Source organism: Heterodontus francisci, chromosome 6 (genome assembly GCF_036365525.1).
Source record: "Heterodontus francisci isolate sHetFra1 chromosome 6, sHetFra1.hap1, whole genome shotgun sequence".
Lineage (NCBI taxonomy): Eukaryota > Metazoa > Chordata > Chondrichthyes > Heterodontiformes > Heterodontidae > Heterodontus > Heterodontus francisci.
This window is the reverse complement of record NC_090376.1, coordinates 30,677,179-30,688,952: the sequence shown is the minus strand read 5'-3', so window position 1 is coordinate 30,688,952 and position 11,774 is coordinate 30,677,179.

Here is an 11,774-nt window from a genome sequence, read left to right as displayed (position 1 = left end):
TCTGCTATTTTTGTTGCATCTCCTAGTAACTATATTATACGACCTCTCATTATGGTTAGCTGCTTCATCCACATATGCACATAGCATCCAATGTGAACTGCCCCTGGTGCCACTGCCTGTAGTCCACACCATTAGCCTCTTTAGCCACTGAGTATCTGCTATTGCACTCAGGCAAAGAAGCAATCTTCCTCCAATCCACTGTGTTGGGTTTCAGCACTGTAGTTATTGGTACAATAACCACAAACAATGTGTAGCCAGGAAAGTGGGAAACATGCAGTCATGTGATAGCAATGTTGATGTAATCATTCTCTGAGTGAAGGAATGATCCTTAACAGCAGTCTCCTGTTCCTCACTGGGGCATGCTATGTGCTGAATACTCAGTGACTAACTAGGCTGAACAACCTAAACGGCAATTAATATATAGTGATGTAAAAATGAGAATATAACACTTGGAATTAGGTCCTGGCCACTTTACACTGTTTTGGCTTGACACTGGATGAACTTTATCAGGGTGGGAGACCACTCAGTTTTTTGGCAGAGAGGAGTTCTGATGAAGGGTCACTGACCTGAAACGCTAACTTTGCTTCTCTCTCCACAGATGCTGCCAAACCTGCTGAGTATTTCCAGCAATTCTTGTTTGTGTTTCAGATTTCCAGCATCTGCAGTATTTTGCTTTTCTTTTAAGATTTTGAGGGGGCTTGAAAGTGTAGATGCTGAGAGGATGTTTCCCCTCATGGGGGCATCTAAAACTAGGAGGCACAGTTTAAAAATTGTGGGCTAAAATAAAAGCAAAATACTACGGATGCTGGAAATCTGAAATAAAAACAAGAAATGCTGGAACCACTCAGCAGGTCTGGCAGCATCTGTGAAAAGAGAAGCAGAGTTAACGTTTCGGGTCAGTTACCCTTCTTCGGAACTGACAAATATTAGAAAAGTCACAGGTTATAAGCAAGTGAGGTGGGGGTGGGGCAAGAGATAACAAAGGAGAAGGTGTATTTCTTGTTTTTATTTCAGTTTTCCAGCATCCGCAGTATTTTGCTTTTATGTTAGTGTTTAATTCACAGCCACTTCTCTTCCAGGAATGCCTACCTTGAAGAAGTTCTGCTCTTCTCTCCGACGGGATTTTCGTTTGTCTTTTTTACCTTGTTCACCTTCATTGCTTTCTATTTCCCTCCTGCTGTTTGATAAGGTGTCTACCAAAACTCATTCTATGTGGCCTTGTCCAATCTATACCTTCTCCTTTGTTATCTCTTGCCCCACCCCCACCTCACTTGCTTATAAACTGTGACTTTTCTAATATTTGTCAGTTCCGAAGAAGGGTCACTGACCCGAAACGTTAACTCTGCTTCTCTTTTCACAGATGCTGCCAGACCTGCTGAGTGGTTCCAGCATTTCTTGTTTTTATTTTATATTAAAAATTGTGTGGTCTCCCATTTAAGACGGACGTGAGTAATTTCTTCTCTCAGAGGGACGTTAATCCTTGGAATTCTCTTCAGCGAGCAGCGGAGGCTGGGTCGTTGAACATATTCAAGGCTGAGTTAGACATATTTTTGATCTACAAGAGAGTCAAGGGTTATGGAGGGCAGGCAGGAAAGTGGAGCTAAGGCCACAATAGATTGGCCATGAACTTATTGAATGGCGGAGCAGGTTCAAGGGGTTGAATTACTTATTCCTGCTCCTATTTCTTAATTTCTTATATTCTAAGATAATTTGTTGGCATAAAAGCAAAATAGTGTGGATGCTGGAAATCTGAAATAAAAATGTAAAATGCTGTAAATATTCAGCAGGTCAGGCAGCATCTGTAAAGAGAGAAAGGGTTACCGTTTCAGGTCAATGACCTTTCATCAGAATGTAACAGGTTTTAAGGAAGTACAGAGGCAACAAAAGAGGGGAAAGGAAGAAAAGGGAATGGCTATGATAAGGTGGAAGGCAGGAGAGATTAAATGACAAGGGATGATAGTGCAAGGCAAAAGGGGATGGTAATGGGATAAGTAAAGAAACAAAAGATGGGTTTAGGGAAGGAGTAAATGTGAAAGCAGAATTGCCACCAAAAACCGCCATCCAAAAACAAAAAATACAAAAAGAGAAAATGGGGTAAGGGTTATGTTCTAAATTTGTTGAACTCAGTGTCGAGTCTGGAAGGCTGTAAAGTGCTCAATCAAAAGATGAGGTGCTGTTCCTCGAGCTTACATTGAACTTCATGTTGCTGCCATAGTCAGATTCAGCTGGGCAGGCATTTGACCTGGTTTAAATCAGCAATAGAACTTTGTTGTGTTCTTTGAGCAGGCTGGTTTGCAACACCAACCTCCCATCGCAGGATTTTTCAGCTTCTTCCATTTGCGGCACCCATGAAATTTCAATATTTTAGTTTTTGTATTGCATAATCAAAACATGCAAAAAAGATGGTCACACAAAGTCGATCACAGAACTGAGGAAACAGAAATGCACTACTAAACATACCAGTATAATTGCATTGATGCGACCATCAGGTCAGACTACCTGAAGGTGCTGGGGATATGGTTCGGAGGGGCTGGGGTGTGCGCAAAAACCTGGAAGGGGCATATAGCCATGGTAAAACATAAACTGAGCATGTGGGAGTAGCATTCTCTCTCCATTGTGGGTAAGAACCTGGTCATCAAGTATGAGGCACTCACGTTATTACTGGCAGATGGAGTTTAATCCGGACAAATGTGAGGCAATGCATTTTGGAAGGTCTAATCCAGGTGGGAAGTGTACAGTAAATGGCAGAACCCTTAGGAGTATTGACAGGCAGAGAGATCTGGGCGTACAAGTCCACAGATCACTGAAAGTGGCAATGCAGGTGGATAAGGTAGTCCAGAAGGCATACGGCATGCTTGCCTTCATCGGTTGGGGCATAGAGTATAAAAATTGGCAAGTCATGCAGCAGCTGTACAGAACTTTAGTTAGGCCACACTTAGAATATTGCGTGCAATTCTGGTCGCCACACTACCAAAAGGATGTGGAGGCTTTGGAGAGGATACAGAAGAGGTTTACCAGGATGTTGCCTGGTCTGGAGGGTATTAGCTATGAGGAGAGGTTGGATCAACTCGAATTGTTTTCACTGGAACGACGGAAGTGGAGGGGCGACATGATAGAGTTTACAAAGTTATGAGCGGCATGGACAGAGTGGATAGTCAGAAGCTTCTTCCCAGGGTGGAAGAGTCAGTTACTAGGGGACATAGGTTTAAGGCGAGAGGGGCAAAGTTTAGAAAGGATGTGCGAGGCAAGTTCTTTACACAGAGGGTGGTGAGTGCCTGGAACTTGCTGCCGGGGGAAATGGTGGAAGCAGGAACGATAGCGACGTTTAAGAGGCATCTTGACAAATACATGAATAGGATGGGAATAGAGGGATATGGTCCCCGGAAGTGCAGAAGGTTTTAGTTTAGACAGGCATCATGATCGGCGCAGGCTTGGAGGGCCGAATGGCCTGTTCCTGTGCTGTACTGTTCTTTGTTCATTGGAACAGTGTTGGAGGCCAAGGACAGAGAGGTCAGAGTGGGAGTGGGGCGCGGAAATAAAATGGCAGGCGATAATTTTTGGGTTTTCTTTAAAACATTTCTGGAATTGGGAATGCTCTTCCAGGTCCCATAAAAATCTTCTGTCTCGCTGCTGGCCCATTCTCATCCCCTCATAATCTGCTTTTCCCCCAACAGGCCTCAATTACCAGACTGCTGCATGTATTAGCCAGCCACTTTTGCTCCTAAATACACTGGCAAGTTGCAACTGAGCATTCAGTTGGGATCTGAAAATGATTTGGGCTGCCCAACTGCCATGTTGGGAGGGCACACCACCAATATCGCACCCGTTGGGCACCCAACCTGAATGTCTCGCCTATTGACTTCACTACTCTATGTGGAAGTCCACCTCTTGGCTTCGTCGCTCTTTGTGTGAAGAACTTTTTGACATTAGTTCCAAATTTTCCTTTTTTAATTCTTCAATCTCCTTTTTACGCTTGATGAAAGGAATATTCAAGCAGCCAAAAAAACTTAGTAAGTAATCCTTTAGTTGATCTTCAGTGTTTTTGACTCCATGGAATTCAGCAGCACAAAAATATTGGAGTAGGGGGCTGGACTCATTCTTGTCTTTTATACAGCATGTAAAAAGATTTAAAATGTTAGAAGCCATGAAATTTTGCTCCATCCTGGTGCTATGGAAGGCCTGAACTCAAAAAATGTTGCTTCGACTGACAGGGTGCGATCTTGACTGTGCAATGCGTTGGTTGGAAGCATGCAGGAGTGGGCAATTTGTGACGTCAAACAGCCTTTAATGCTGATTTGGTGCATAATTTGCCCTTTTGGATTGCTCAGGCCCAGCTAACACCCTCTCTTAATTCCCAGCTGAGCTACCCCCCACACCACGTTTGGACCCCCCACCACCGCTCACTAGCACAAACTTTTTGGATTTTCCTGGGAGAGGCGCTTAATCTTGACAAGGAAGTCAGAGAGTCAGAGGAATTGGAAGGTCTGTCAGGAGAAAATCTGTTTCAGTAATGGGGGCTCAATTTGCAATCCCACTTGGGCTGCAGCACATTTGAAAATGGAGCACAGGTAGCAGAGAGGAGAAGCTGTGTGCAGAGGGAAGAGGAGGAGGGTTCTTAATAAAAGGCCCTACACACCAAGGATCTTCTCCAACCTGCACCTCAGCCAGGAGCAATGGCTGAGGCAGCTTCTTTTCACCAAGGAGGTGGTCACTGACATCACCTATAACACAACCTGCAGCTTCACAGCAGGGTGAGGACAGTGCTGCGTAGCCATCAAGGTCAGCGTTGCCCTAAATTTCAAAGCCAGTGGATCTTTCCAAGTGGTAGCAGGCAACATAAGCAACATCTCACAGTTTGCTGTCCATTGCATCCATACCGTCATTAACTCTAGATGTGACTATTTCAACACATCCTGCCTGGATCCCATATTCTTCCCTCCGTAAACATGAGGTCACCAAAACTCTGTTCCGTTCACCCATCACCGACCTGTGCTTACCGACATACACTAGCTGCGGTTAAGGAATGCCTCAATTTTAAAATTCTCATCCTTGTTTTCAAATCCCTTAAGGGCCTCATCCCTCCTGATCTCTGTGATCTCCAGCCCCATAACTCTCCAAGCTTTCAGTGCTCATTTAATTCTGGTCTCTTGAGCATTCCCAATTTAAATTGCTCCACCATTGGTGGCCATGCCTTCAGCTACCTGGGCCTTGTGCTCTGGAATTCCCTCCCTAAACCTCGCTTTTTCCCTTTAGGATGCTCCTTAAAACCTGTCTTTCTGACCAAGATTTTAGTCGTCTGCCCGAATGTCACCTTACGTGACTCAGTATCAAAATTTGTTTATAATGCTCCTTGGGACATTTGATTACATAAACGCACTATATAAATACAAGTTGCTTTTATTGCCATCTTGCCTTGGAGGTACCTTGGCCTGTCCTAGTGTTCCTGTGAAATGCACTTCCAGTGGCTGTAGCATAGCTGCTGACTTACCTTGGGGGAGACTGCAGACAGCCATGCAGGATGACCTGGAGCAGCTCTGGGCCTTGTGGGCCTGGCTTTGGACTGCACCACCTTGGCATGTGCTGGCTGGCTGAGAAGCAACAGCTATGGCACTGAATGAGTGGAGGTTGCAGGAACACAAATGCTGTCATCCTGAGAGAGGACAGCAGGTTCGTGCATAAAGTTGCCACTGGCAATCCCCCAGGGTGGCAACTCAGCAATCCAAGGAATTTGTTGGAGGACAGACTGCTGGACTGCTGTGAGATCCTGTATACTGCTTTAACACTGGTATCTGCAGTTGTGATGGGAGCAGTCTGAGCCTGCATGGCACCATGCTGGGCTTGCAAGGCAACAAGTGTGGCTCTCATGACCTCAGTCTGAGTGTACGCTGAGACATTGGGCTGCATTTTAGACCCCCCCAACATCAGGAGTCGTGGTGGGGGGGTGGGGGTGGAGGCTGGAAAACACCTATGGGCCTCAACACAGGGAAGGCCTGGCCCGATATTGCCAGTGGAGGCAAGGCCTTGTGGCAGCCCCGCCGCCACACAGCAATGGGAGACAAATTTAGTTATGTAAAATAATTTAAATTAATGAATAAATTACCTTCCTGCTTCCGCCATCCATCCCGCAGTGATATTGGTGCTGGTGGCCGGCACTCACGCGCCTTTATGGTAAGTTTCAGTGCAGGACTGAAGGGAGCAGCATCAGAATTGTTAAATTCCAGAAAGCTTGTTATGGAAGGATAATGCTGGAGCCTATATTTACTCAGTTTCACATTTATTGTGCAGATTAAAAGGATTACAAACATGTAGCTCCTCACTCAAACTCTCCACCAATCTCAGTGACTGTCTGCTTATAAGTGCTCAACTAAGAACACAATTAACACTCTTCACCTGCATAGAATCAAACCATTAACACACAATTAACAGACTCCCTTCTTTCTTTTTACAATACAACTTGGATTAACATGCTCAAAAAACATTTCAAAATAAATTCCATGTTATGCACAAAGTATTAACATGCTCAAAGAAGATTTAAAAATAAATCAAAATACATTCCATATTGGGTACAAAGTATTATATTGTGAGACCCCCTCCTCTAGCATCCCTAACAATTTCTTTGTACTCGCATTTCTTTTTGTGAAACAATCAGATAGCTGATGATTTGCATCTAACCATTTAAGTTTGGAGATTTTCTTTCTCTCTAGCATTTGTTTCAATCCAGCAAAGTCAAATACATAGTCTTTCTCCCACACGTTTTGTAGAGTGTACATTGTCCCACAAAGAACGATTACCCACTTAACATTCAATGGGTATCCTATCTTCAGGATGTCCCTTGTTCAGAATTGCACCCAAAATATTTGGCAAATAAAACCCCTTATCCACTGTCTCCAGAAGACCCAGGGTTTCCGCAGCTAATGTGCTTTTAACAACCTATTCTATTTTCTTAGCCTCCCAAGCTAAAGGACAACATTTCCCATTTTCACCCATCAGAAATATTACGAAGCTAGCTACACTCGAATACCCGTCAGCAAGATTCGCATATAAAATTTATTAGCTTCAAGTTCTTTGGGTCACCTAAAGATGGGAACTTCAGTACACATTTCTCCAGATTTTTATTTGCCCTTAAAACATTCTCAACTTTTGGATGTTTCATCGTCATGCTTAGCTCCAGCACATCAAAACTAACATCAGGCCTAGTCTGAGAGCCCAACCAGTTTAATTGACCCACCAGGCTTCACAATTGCTCAACCTCTGCTTTAGATAGATCATTGTCTTTCTGTGATGACCGAACACAATTAACTGGGATGGGAGTAATACTCTCTCAATAGGATTGTTGATTCAAACTTATTCAAGACTTAGTCTTCTTAATGTCTAAACCAATATATTTAAAGGCCCCATAAGCCTGACTCCCAATCTTAAATTCTGCCCTAATCTTATTAACAACATATTTCTCAAAATCCGCAGTACCAACCCATAAGAAATCAACATGCATCATGAAGATGCCTGAAAGTTTCCCTTTATGTTACCAAGAAAACATCGCAGGATCTGCTTTTAGTTGAACACAACCAATTTTCAACAAAACACCCTGGAAGCATCATTAAGGCATAGACACATTTGTTCAGTTTCCATAGTTTTCCTTCTGCGTCTGTTGCCTCTTTAGGTGGTTTCAGAAACACTTCTCTCGGAACAGTATCACCCTGCAGAAATGCAGCTTTAATGTCAATGGATCTACACTCCCATGAATATGTGGCTAAAAGAGCCAAAAAGATTTTCAAGATTACTTTTCCAGCTATGGGAGAGTCCACTCTAACATCTCTATCACCCAGTCGCTCTTCAAAACCCCTCGCAACTAGCCTCGCTTTAGCCTTATAAGTTCCTTCGGGAAGGACTTTTTCAGTACAAATCCATCTTAGTAACAAAGCTCACTGTCCCCTATCTGGTACCTCAGAATAAACACCAAACTCTCTCCAACTCTCTAATTCCTTATGTTTTGCTTTTCTTATTAGTTTATCCTCAAGTTTATTGGCAGCCACTAAAACTTCACGATCATTAGGATTTCTGCTTCTAGTTCTATTCTGACTGCCCTCTAGCCTTCATTTCATTGTGGAATCTGTTCAAACCACGGCCTCTATTAGCACTTTGATATCTTTCGGAACTACTGCTAGAAGATCTTTCTCACACATTATCGGAGGCTCTTTCTCCAGCATGTGATCGCTTCTACCATGGCAACTACCTTGCTAAAGTCACTTGCCAATGGATGGCTGACAATAGGATGTGATGGTGTCCTCCGATACTTTTTACAGATTTCACACTTCTCACTAATCTCTTCTATTATCCTCGTATACTCTTCATCAATCACACCTGCATCTTTTAGTAGGGTTTTTAATCTCTGACAAGAAGGGTGAGCAAATTGTATGTGTAACTTTAAGACAATTTGCCTTTTATCTTTCTGATTCATAACACCTGATGCCATCAATATTTCTCTAACACTCTGACTAGAAATATCAGGTTTTGTTAATGGGATACAATAATGCCCTGACTGGGTAAACTGCAAATTCACTGGCTTCCCAAAATCAATTGCCTTATCATGCTCCATATCAAGTTTCATCTGTGCCTTTTCCATTGAAAGCTTACTCAACAATAAAGGTATCTCACTGGAGATTATATCAGTACTGACAAAGTGGCTTACCCCAGCTATTTTACATGGGATTACTACTCTCTTCAGTGACTTCAATGTGTTGTCATCATCAAATCTAAATCTGGTAGTACTTTTATACTCCTTAACCTTACATCAATCCTCACTACTGAGTGAATCCAGATAACACTGTAACCAATCAGTTCCACATACTGTCGACGTACAAGCACTATCCAGTACAGCACAGTTGAACGAATCCACAACCAATACATTCATCACAGGACTAAAACTCCTTGTGGCTCATACAATTCCTTCAGATCCATCGGTATCTTCCTCTTCTGCCTCAGATTTGTCGTGCGTTGTGTGTTATTTCAAAGACTCTGTCCCTCCGCTTAGGGCAGTTCATTGCTTAATGATACTTTGATTCACATCTGAAGCACCTGTTAACTTTTCCTTGGGCATTCCTGGGATTCAATTGCCTATGATTGCTGTTCCAATTCTGTCTTCCACTGTAATATTCAGACCTGCTAAAGGTGCTTTCATCATCATATCTCCTGTCTTGAACTCTTCCATTATACTTAGGCCTGCTTCCTGTATCTGGATTATTTCTAAATTTAGTAAACATTGAGTCCTCCATTCTTTATGTCACCGCAAAGTGCCCTGCTTGTTCTACCAGGAATGCAGGCAATGACTGTTTCCCCAGGAATTTTTTTAAGGCCGCAGACATTTGGTCCAAGAACTGAACCCCAGTTAGAACCAGGAGCCTGTCCATATGTGACATCCGAGCACAATCTAGCAATTTAAAAGCTAGCACTGAACCAGGGATCTCCAAATTGAATTTCCTCAATATTTTATATAGTCTGTTGAAGAACATGATATAGTCCTCCATTGAATAATCATCTGTTTTCCAAAATCTATCAAAGTCTGACCATGCCTCATATGCATTCAATAGGTTATCTTTCTTGTAAATTTCATCCAAGAATTCTAACAGACGATCCAGTATCCAACTGACAAGCATCAAGTTCGGAAAACACTTTACTTCTGATTTTTTTTGGCAGGAAGTGAGAATGCCAAGGCCATACCTTGTTTCCTTGTTCGTAGAAATGTAACCCGTGTCCACATATCCACTTCATTCTTCCACTGGTCATATGGTTCAGACTCAGAACACTGGAGGATAATCATGCCTTGACAATTTGCACTTGTTTTCTCCCTTGCTTTCTGACATATGTTCCTCAATAGCCCTTGAGATTTTAGATTTATATCCAAAAAAAAAAATTCCTGTTTTCCAACCTTCAGCTTTAGACAACCATCCTCTACTACCATGTTAAATTCCAGAAAGCTTGTTATGGAAGGATAATGCTGGAGCCTATATTTGCTCAGTTGCACATTTATTGTGCAGAGTAAAAGGGTTACAAACATGTAACTCCTCACTCAAACCCTCCACCAGTAAGTGCTTGTAAGTGCTGAACTAAGAACCCAATTAATACCCTTCACCTGCATATAATCAAGCCATTGACACACAATTAACAGGTTAACAAGAGTTATTTCATTGGTGTAAGGGATGATGGGAAGGGGTAAAGTTTAAAATTTGTGAACGTTGGGGGGTGGGTGAAGGCCAGGTGTACAAGGTAAGTGTTTTTTGGGGGGGAAGAGGGCAGGTAATTAATCCTATGGTTATTTAGGGGGTGGGAGGTGGGAGAGGGTCAGGATCAATTTATTTAATCTTTTAAAATCACTATTTATTTAAATATTTAAAAGAAATGTAGGGCTCAGACCCCTTTAAAAATGGCATCAGAACCTGTGCAAAGGCGGCTGATGCCATTGCCGGGGATGGGCTGCCTGCCCCCTCCACATCATCAGGGTGGGCGGTCCGCCCCGATTATTTAAATAAGCTGCCGCGTTTAATATTGTGGCGGCTCCTCGACATGTGACCCGTGCAGGCAGACTGCCATTGTTTGCGTTAGTTCTTTTGGGCCTCCTTATCTCGAGAGACAATGGATACGCGCCTGGAGGTGGTCAGTGGTTTGTGAAGCAGCGCCTGGAGTGGCTATAAAGGCCAATTCTGGAGTGACAGGCTCTTCCACAGGTGCTGCAGAGAAATTTGTTTGTTGGGGCTGTTGCACAGTTGGCTCTCCCCTTGCGCCTCTGTCTTTTTTCCTGCCAACTACTAAGTCTCTTCGACTCGCCACAATTTAGCCCTGTCTTTATGGCTGCCCGCCAGCTCTGGCGAATGCTGGCAACTGACTCCCACGACTTGTGATCAATGTCACACGATTTCATGTCGCGTTTGCAGACGTCTTTATAACGGAGACATGGACGGCCGGTGGGTCTGATACCAGTGGCGAGCTCGCTGTACAATGTGTCTTTGGGGATCCTGCCATCTTCCATGCGGCTCACATGGCCAAGCCATCTCAAGCGCCGCTGACTCAGTAGTGTGTATAAGCTGGGGGTGTTGGCCGCTTCAAGGACTTCTGTGTTGGAGATATAGTCCTGCCACCTGATGCCAAGTATTCTCCGAAGGCAGCGAAGATGGAATGAATTGAGACGTCGCTCTTGGCTGGCATACGTTGTCCAGGCCTCGTTGCCGTAGAGCAAGGTACTGAGGACACAGGCCTGATACACTCGGACTTTTGTGTTCCGTGTCAGTGCGCCATTTTCCCACACTCTCTTGGCCAGTCTGGACATAGCAGTGGAAGCCTTACCCATGCGCTTGTTGATTTCTGCATCTAGAGACAGGTTACTGGTGATAGTTGAGCCTAGGTAGGTGAACTCTTGAACCACTTCCAGAGCGTGGTCGCCAATATTGATGGATGGAGCATTTCTGACATCCTGCCCCATGATGTTCGTTTTCTTGAGGCTGATGGTTAGGCCAAATTCATTGCAGGCAGACGCAAACCTGTCGATGAGACTCTGCAGGCATTCTTCAGTGTGAGATGTTAAAGCAGCATCGTCAGCAAAGAGGAGTTCTCTGATGAGGACTTTCCGTACTTTGGGCTTCGCTCTTAGACGGGCAAGGTTGAACAACCTGCCCCCTGATCTTGTGTGGAGGAAAATTCCTTCTTCAGAGGATTTGAACGCATGTGAAAGCAGCAGGGAGAAGAAAATCCCAAAAAGTGTGGGTGCGAGAACACAGCCCTGT